This window comes from Pipistrellus kuhlii, unplaced genomic scaffold (assembly GCF_014108245.1).
Source record: "Pipistrellus kuhlii isolate mPipKuh1 unplaced genomic scaffold, mPipKuh1.p scaffold_m20_p_3, whole genome shotgun sequence".
NCBI lineage: Eukaryota > Metazoa > Chordata > Mammalia > Chiroptera > Vespertilionidae > Pipistrellus > Pipistrellus kuhlii.
Window position 1 is genome coordinate 107819748 of NW_023425529.1, and position 9352 is coordinate 107829099.

The window sequence follows — 9352 nt, forward strand, 5'->3', positions numbered from 1 at the left end:
GGGAAAACCATGAAAATACTTTTTTTTTTTTTTAAAGGAAAGGCATGTTCAGGGGTGGAAAGCTTACAGTTCTTTGCAATGGTTAGGGTTCTGGAGATGAACTGTAAATTTGACTAGGACCACTGCTGTGTATGTAGTGGCAGTGGAGATTGAGAGAAAAGGGGTTCAAGAAAAGAAAAATTCAGTGGAATGGGAAACTGGCAGTGTAGGGCAAAGAATCCCCAAGTTTCTGGTCTAGGAGGTGGACTGGGCAAAGGAGTGGACTTCAAGTCCAGGAGAAGGAAGTATGTTTTGTCCCTGTGGAATTTGAGATAGCAGGGAAGTATCCCAGGAGGGTTGGAAAGAAGGTCTGTTAATGCCAGTGTTCTTGTTCCAGCATTAAGAAGGGTTCAGCAATCTGGAGAAAGGGTGAGCATAGATTGAGTAGGAGTCCGGAGAGGAAAAATAATTTTGAAAGGCATTGGGAGTCAGAGGAGCTTTAGCTAAAGGAGCTAAATTCTCTGTGTCTTCAGACCCTTGCTTTTTATTAGCACAATTTGTCCTAAGGCAAGGTGGAGATAATACACTTCAAAGGGTAGGGCATAGAAGCATTGTCAAATTGGGGAATAGCCTACAGCTGTTCAGGTGTTTGGCCAAAAGGAGGCATTAACATGTAGATTAAGAAGCCCTGAGTGGTCTGGCAGCAAACAATCATCCTTTTCAGGTTTGATGGCTCTTTGGAATCATTAAAACATTAGGTAGTAGCTAAAACCACTGGAGTGAACAAATGGATCAGAGAGTGTGTTAAATGAGAAGAGTTCTGAGAAGGGAACCCTGGGGAACCTCAGGCACATTTAAGGAAAGGAATCTTTGAAGGATAGTGAAGAGTGACTAAAGACAGCCTGGTGCCCCTAGTTTGTAACTTTGATTACTAAATCCTGCTTTCCTGAAAACACTGATTTGGGGTTTTTGATCCTTTTTTAAAAAAAAATTTTTCTGATTTGGTCTCTTTATAAGATCGAAAGGCTGTATAGTCTTTCAATGAAAAAGAAAGCATCTTTTGAAAGATTCTATCAGATGGGAGATGAGTGCAGGAGAGGATTAAATCTTTCTTCCCTACTATTTTGAAACTAGAAGAAAAGTGTAAGGAATCAAGCTTTTTCTTTTTCTTGTTCCCTTCTCCCTTATGATCATTCCCTCCCCTCCAGGCCAGGCCTTACTGGCATATTAAGTCAGTAAGCTTTCAAGGAAAAGGAGTCCAGACAGACTGGCTCCCCATGGTGGTTTTTTGTTCCTAATGACACTTCAAAACCACACCAATAATTAGTACTAGGAGGTGCTAAGATTTCAGTCTATCTAAGGAAACATGGAAAAGTAGAGGGAAAGAGTTTTTATTTTGCTTTCTACATCTCCTACCTACTTGTTACAGCTAATCTGAGCTATAGATTTATTGGAAGCAGGGACTCAGGTACATAACAAATCACCCCAGAACTTAATGGTTTTATTTTATTTTTTTAAATATATTTTATTGATTTTTTTACAGAGAGGAAGGGAGAGAGATAGAGAGCTAGAAATGTCGATGAGAGAGAAACATCGACCAGCTGCCTCTTGCACACCCCCTACCGGGGATGTGCCTGCAACCAATGTACATGCCCTTGACTGGAATCGAACCTGGGACCTTTCAGTCCGCAGGCCGACGCTCTAGCCACTGAGCCAAACCAGTTTCGGCAGAACTTAATGGTTTTAAATAACATTACTCATGAACATGCAATTTGGGTAGGGTTTTGTAGGAACAGTTTGTTTCTAATCCACTTGGCATCAGCTAGGACAGCTCATAGGCTGGAGGCTTGCCTCATCTAAAGGCTCTTCACTTGAGTGTCTAGGGATTAGGACTGGCTGAAGACTAGGACCTTAGCTGCAGCGATCAGCCAGAACACCTGCCTGGCCTCCCCTTTGGTCTGGGATTCTTTACAGCAGGATTGCTGGGTTCCATTTATGACCTAATCTTAGAAGCCATGCATCATCTCTATCAGATTCTATTCATTAGAGACAAATCACTAATGTTATACATATTCTAGAAAGGAGAGACATTGGTCAACATGAACATAGAGCTTTCATGTGTGGATTTCTAAATTACAAAATCTGTATAATTAAAAGTGTGGGGGGGTAGAATGTCTTAATGGGAAGAATTTCAGTTTGCTATGTGTTTAAAATCACCACACATTAACTTCAGATAAAATGATTTATAAACAATGTGTTGGACTTGGTATGACCATTGTTGAGCACAATCTGGTAGTAAGTACAGTGTGAGTTTAGCTGATACTGTCACTTGCATTTTATGTATATATATACTCTTGTGGTGTACTCACCCATCCTGCATCCATAATGCAAATTAAGGTGGTTCTCTGCAGAAAATTTCCAGGGATTCCAATCTGTTATGTCTGCATATAGAATGTATGGACTTGGGTTAGGCACCATGACTTTCTCACACATTATCTCAGGTAAAGAAGGCATTTCAGCCGAAACAGGTTTGGCTCAGTGGATAGAGTGTCTGCAGACTGAAAGGTCCCAGGCTAGATTCTGGTCAACGGCATGTACCTTGGTTGTGGGCACATGGGTGTGCAGAAGGCAGCTGATCGATGTTTCTCTCTATCCCTCTCCTTTCCTCTCTGTAAAAAATCAATAAAATATATTTTTTTTAAAAGAAGGCATTGCAAATCTCTGAAAATTTTCTGCAAAGACTGTAAAAAAAAAAAAAAAAGCACACAGACCCAAATCACAACCAAGAAGCAGCCATGAGTTTTCAAATATGTTTTTATTTTACCAAAGAATAATCACATTTTGATTAAAAATCCAAGATGCATTTTCCTAATATACAAACAAAAAGAAATAAAGAGACACAATGCAGGAAGATCACTATAAGGTTCAGCGATAACATTTTAACAAAAATACAATGTATTACATGTGAAAAATGCTTAGATATAAGAAACCAAATAAGTATCCTCTTTTTGATATTAGAATGAAATATAAAACTCCAAACATTTCAGTTTTTAATTATTTTAGCTCTATACTTTATTTTCATTGTTAAACTCTATATTGTTGAAAGTATCACAGATGTCCCACTTTTTAAACATTTCATACAGCAAAGCTAATCACAAGCCGATCAGAGGCAGTTTGACTTTCTCTTTTATGACCATCCCACCTCCACCCCCCCAGGTCAGGCCTTCTGAACAGACACCACTTTTTCCCAACTAGGTAGGACCCCCACAGTGGCTACACGTCCAGGGCAATGACCAGTTCCTAAAAGCTTTTTCTGTTCCCTTCTTAAATTGTTCCTGAGTTTGAACCTCATTATCAAGGCCATCATGTCTCAAAGTTAAAAAGCAAAATGATATGGAGATTATTCCAATAGGTAATTTTATAATAAACTCATGTCACATAATTAAAACAAAATGACATTTCTATAAAAGAACTGTTATGTTTTTATTTTTTTTAATATATTTTATTCATTTTTTACAGAGAGGAAAGGAGAGAAACATCAATCAGCTGCCTCTTGCACATCCCTCACTGGGGATGTGCCCGCAACCAAGGTATATGCCTTTGGCCGGAATCGAACCTGGAACCCTTGAGTTCGCAGGCCGACACTCTGTCCACTGAGCCAAACCAGTCAAGGCAGGACTGTTATGTTTTTAGATGTCAGGATCTTGACTTGGACTTGTGTATTAATAAAACTCAGTAATCCCAAAAGGATCGTTGAAATTTTAGGTAGTTTATAAGAATTTGCATATTTCCTTGAAGGTGATATAACACTTTAATTACAATACAAAATTTAAGTGACTCTTCTCCCACTTTTACAATGCAAATTCCTTTATTTTTTCTTTAAAACCAGTACACTTAAATTTTGAAGCAGCATGCTTTAAAAAAAAGTTATTTAGTTGGTAAATGAGCTCAAATTAAGGAACTGAAAATATTTCCTTTCCTTGAGTAATCAAAAGTAAATAATCTTTTTTTTAAATTGATTTTAGAGAGAAAGGAAGGTAGAGCAAGATAGAAACTATTGATTGGTTGTTCTACTTATTTATGCATTCATTGGTTGATTCTTGCATATATCCTGACCAGGAATCAAACCTGCAACCTTGGCATATCAGGACGATACTCTAACCAACTGAGCTACCAGGCCAGGACAATAACCTAGTACCTTTTAAATTATCCTAAAACGGACATAATTTATACATCTTTGATGTTCTCTTAGAAAGATTTCCTTAATGACTTAGAGAAATAGTGCTTAGAACCATTTTAATAATTCATACTCTCCTAATAACTATATATTTTGATTTTTACATAACTATTTACAGTTATAGAGTAAAAAACACACTGTAAATTCATACTATAGAATGTTTTAAATGTGCATCTGGATAATGAGCAAGTATATACTTATGAACCCTTTGTTTTATGTATATTTCTTGATTTTGAAGTGGCATGCTTTAAAAAAAACAAAATAAATTAAGTATATCTTTGATTTTAAAGTTTCTTAAAATTGACACAGTGTTCATGTCAAGCTAACAGACTTTGTTATCAGGCCAGAACTGTTCCTGGCTGACTTCACAGCTACCTAGGAGGCAGCCCAAAGAAGCTTAAGCAAACACTTTAAAATTATGTAATGCAGTTCCAAAGGAGGAAAAACCACAACCAAAATGTGCCATATAGTTTTACAGATGCTATTTTTCTGTATGCCAGAAGGTATTACCCTATCTATACAATGATTTCATAGTAATGATAACATGAAAGAAAATTGGGAATTAGCCAGTCTGTTCCTAGGCATCTTGATGAAGGCAGGGATGAGGAAATTGTTATAAAGTAGTTATCTAGTGTATGTTTTGCTTACTCTTATACTAGTAAATAAGCATTTTAGAAAGTGCTATAGTGAAAATAGCACATTAAACAATAAACAATATGATTTCAATAAAGAAATAAATTCAATAAATAAAATGATATTGCTAGGTGATAGTAATAAAAGTCTATTATTTAGAACTAAATACAATCTTACTTTTTATTAAATAAAATAATTTGGATCCTTCTTTATGTTAGTTTTCGCCACCTTCCTATGTGTTCAAAGTATTATTTTTTTAAAAGAAATAATGCCAAAGCCAATAAAAAATACCTTACTTCAACATCTAGGCAAGGTTCTATGTTAAGGAAGCATCATGGAGAATACAAAAGAAGTGTAAGTCCTTGAGATAGTAAAGTTACTAATATGATTATATGAATAACAATTCAGCTTTACCAAACTGAATTATAGTCTCCTGATCAGATGACAAAGATTGAAAATAAGTGCTCATAACCAATGTAGCTAAGAATGCAATGAAATTTACAATCTTACCGATTACTATATTACCTTTCAGGGGTCTAAAAAACTGTCCAAATTTTGTTACAGTAGTTCCACTTCCAGGAACCAATCCTAAGCAAATAATCAAATGTGAAGTAAAAGATTTATATATACTACAATATCTATACCGAGGAAACAATCTAAACATTCGACAGTAAAGGAATGGTAAATAAACCAAGGCGAATCAATCTAATGGCCACTAAAAATATTTAATGCCCAGAGAAATATTTAATGTACAATTAAAATTTTTTAAATATATTTTATTGATTTTGTACAGAGAGGAAGGGAGAGAGATAGAGAGCTAGAAACATCGATGAGAGAAAGTCATCGATCAGCTGCCTCTTGCACACGCCCTACTGGGGATATGCCCGCAACCAACATACATGCCCTTGACCAGAATCGAACCCGGGTCCCTTCAGTCTCCAAGCCGACGCTCTATCCATTGAGCCAAACCGGTCTCGGCTACAATTAAAATTTTTAGGTTATATAGCTATTTCTCCTCCTTTACTTAAAAATGTATTTATTTATATGCATAGAAAAAGGGTGAGGGAAATACATCAAAGTGTATAATGTTATTATGGTCATTTTTACCTTCTTTTTCATGTTTTCTAAAATGAATATACATTATTTTAACAATCAGAAAAAATAATTAAAATTAAAAAATTTCTCCCAAATATGTAAATCAAATGACATATATTTACATTCTTATAAACTTACATAGTAACACAATATATTCTTTTATATAAGTACATTTTCATTTTGTATGCTTGTAATAATGTCTGCCAGTGAATAATCTCTGCTTTCTTTCTAAAATTAAATTAGATATAAGTATAGGCAAGTACAGAGTATTATTATGTGAAGAGAATAATTTGAGGGGTAAAGTGTAAAGGCAATGCTAATTTGGGAAAAATTTGGTAAAGTCAAAATCCAACTGTAAAGTTACTATAAGGGCAAACTCATTAGTCAACAGAGCCAAATATCAACAGTACAATGATTGAAATTTCTTTGGAGAGCCAAATTTTTTAAACTTAAACTTCTTCTAATGCCACTTCTTCAAAATAGACTCGCCCAGGCCGTGGTATTTTGTGGAAGAGCCACACTCAAGGGGCCAAAGAGCTGCATGTGGCTCGCAAGCCGCAGTTTGCCAACCACAGGGCTAGATCTATTTTATAAGTTTTATAATTGCATTTAAGTTTTTTTAATTGTGCTAAAAAACAAAACAAAAAAGATCATAACCATTTAAAAATGTACAGTTCAGTATATTCATATGTATTAATATATCATTTTAAGGATAATATATTTATTGGTTTCAGAAAAATAATACATGTTCATTTATAAATAATTCAAACAATTTAGAAAGTGACAGGAAAACATTTTTTAAGTATGTTTTTTAAAAATATATTTTTATTGATTTCAGAGAGGAAGGGACAGGGAGAGATAGAAACATCAATGATGAGAGAGAATCATTGATCAGCTGCTTCCTGTACACCCCCCACTGTGGATTGAGCCCACAACCCAGGCATATACCCTTAACCACAATCGAACCCATGACCTTTCAGTCAGCAGGCTGATGCTCTATCCTCTGAGCCAAGCCAGCTAGGGCTAAGTATGTTTTTATTGATTTCAGAGAGAGGAGGGGGAGAGGGAGAGAGCGATAGAAACATGAGAGAGAATCATGCACCCATGAGAGACATTCATCCATTGCTGCCTTCCACACGCCCACCAGGGATCAAACCTGCAGCCAGGGCATGTGTCCCAACCCATGAACCAGACCGCAGTTGGGGCACATGGCAGATGATAAGGCCCCTGCTCGCACCCACCATGGCCTGGCTCCGCCCACTCACCTGCTCCACCATAACATCAGGGTCCTGGTCTCATCCGGGTTGTGGGGCCTCCTCTGCTGCTCACTGCCAGTACCGCATCACTGACACCTGCCATCTTCCATGCCACGCCCTGGTCACAGCAAGCAGGTGAACTCCCAGTAGAACTCCCAGTCGAGGGGACAATTTGCATTTTAGGCTTTTATTATATAGGATTATATAGGATAATAGTTCAGGGTCATCCTGGCTTTGCTTTAAAATTGTACAGTTTTCTTTTGTTTTCTGGCTTTGAATACTACTTAGAGGAAGTCTAAGGCCAACATGATTTCCTCCCTTTTTAAGTTATTTCATTTTTCTGTCTAAAAGTCTGAAAAGTTTTTCCTTCACTCTTTATGGTTAATAGCTTAATCATGAGATACCACAATATTGAATATTATGTGTTTATTTGTCTTTGGGCATATTATACTAGAGATTCGGTTCTTTCAATTTTTTTGTGGAAATTTTCTCCTATTACATCTTTAAGAGTTTTTTTTTTTTTTATCCATTTGTTATATCATGTACTTATGGAGATTGATCAAGCTACAATATATTGTCTTTGTCTCACTTGCATATTATCTTCTTTGCAATTACTTAGGTCTAGTTTTCTTCTGCCTTCACTTCAATTTATTAAATTCATTTGTCAGCTGGAATTTACTAAGTGTCAGCATTAGTAGTAAATAAGGTCAATACTTGCTTTTATGAAGCTATGAACATTTTTTTAAAGAGATTTTTAAAAAATATATATTTTATTGATTTTTCACAGAGAGGAAGAGAGAGGGATAGAGAGTTAGAAACATCGATGAGAGAGAATCATCGATCAGCTGCCTCTTGCACACCCCCTACTGGTGATGTGCCCGCAACCAAGGTACATGCCCTTGACCGGAATCGAACACAGGACCTTTCAGTCCCCAGGCCGACGCTCTATCCACTGAGCCAAACCGGTCCCGGCTGAAGTTATGAACATTTTAGTTTAGGATGGGTGAGAAAGAAATAAAATTGTGATGTCCAATAATAATATAAGAAACAAGAAATTGAAGATGGGACAAGGAATTGGGCATTTTATTATTTTATTTAACATTTTATTGATTTTAGAGAGAAAGAGAGAGTGAGAGATAGAAACACCAATGATGAAATAGGATCATTGATCAGCTGCCTTCTGCACACCCCCATTGGGGATCGATCCCACAACCCAGGCAGGTGCCTGACCAGGAATTGAACTGTCACCTCCCAGTTCAAGGTCAATGCTCAACCACTGGGCCAGGCTGGGCGGAATCGGGCATTTTAGATAGAGCAGTGAAAGCAGGCTCTCTGTGATGATATTTGAGAAGAGACCTGAATGAAGTGAGGCAGTGAACTGGGAGACCTGGGTCATCTAGATGTAGACAAAGGCCAGGACAAAGGTCCTGCAGTAGAAAGATGGTATGTTCAAGTCAGAATGATTAGAGCCAAACAGAAGCTGATGAGAGATGAATCTAGAGAATTAGATATGGCAGGTCACAAAAGGGTTGTAGGCCCTATGAGGGGTTTGAATTTTGTTCTAAGTCTGAAGAGAAGCAGGGAGATGGTACATGCTTTAGAGGAATCCCTCTGAGTGACACTAAATATTTCAACAGCAATAAACTGAGTACAGTAGTCCCGCTTCGTCAGTGGGGGATACATCCCAAGAACCCCAGTGGGTGCCTGAAATCACAGATAATAATGAACCCTATATATATTATGTTTCTTTGTATACTTATACACCTATGATAAAGCTTAATTTATAAATTAGGCAGAGTAATAGATTAAAAACAATAACTAATAATAGAACAATTATAACAATATACTATAATAAGTTATGTGAATATAGTCTCTACCAAAATACCTCATTACACTGAACTCCCCCTTTTTGTGATGATGTGAGATGATAAATGCCTATGTGATGAAATGAAGTGATGAAGACATTGTGGAAAAGAATGAGGCTATTATAAGGGTCACTTGAACACAAGCACTTACATACCTCAACAGTTGATCTGATCACTGAGATGGCTATTGGATGGTTAATGGGTCGGGAGTGTATATGAGGATATGCTGGACAAAAGGATGATTCATATGCTGGGCTGGATGGAGTGGGATGATAAAATATTTCATC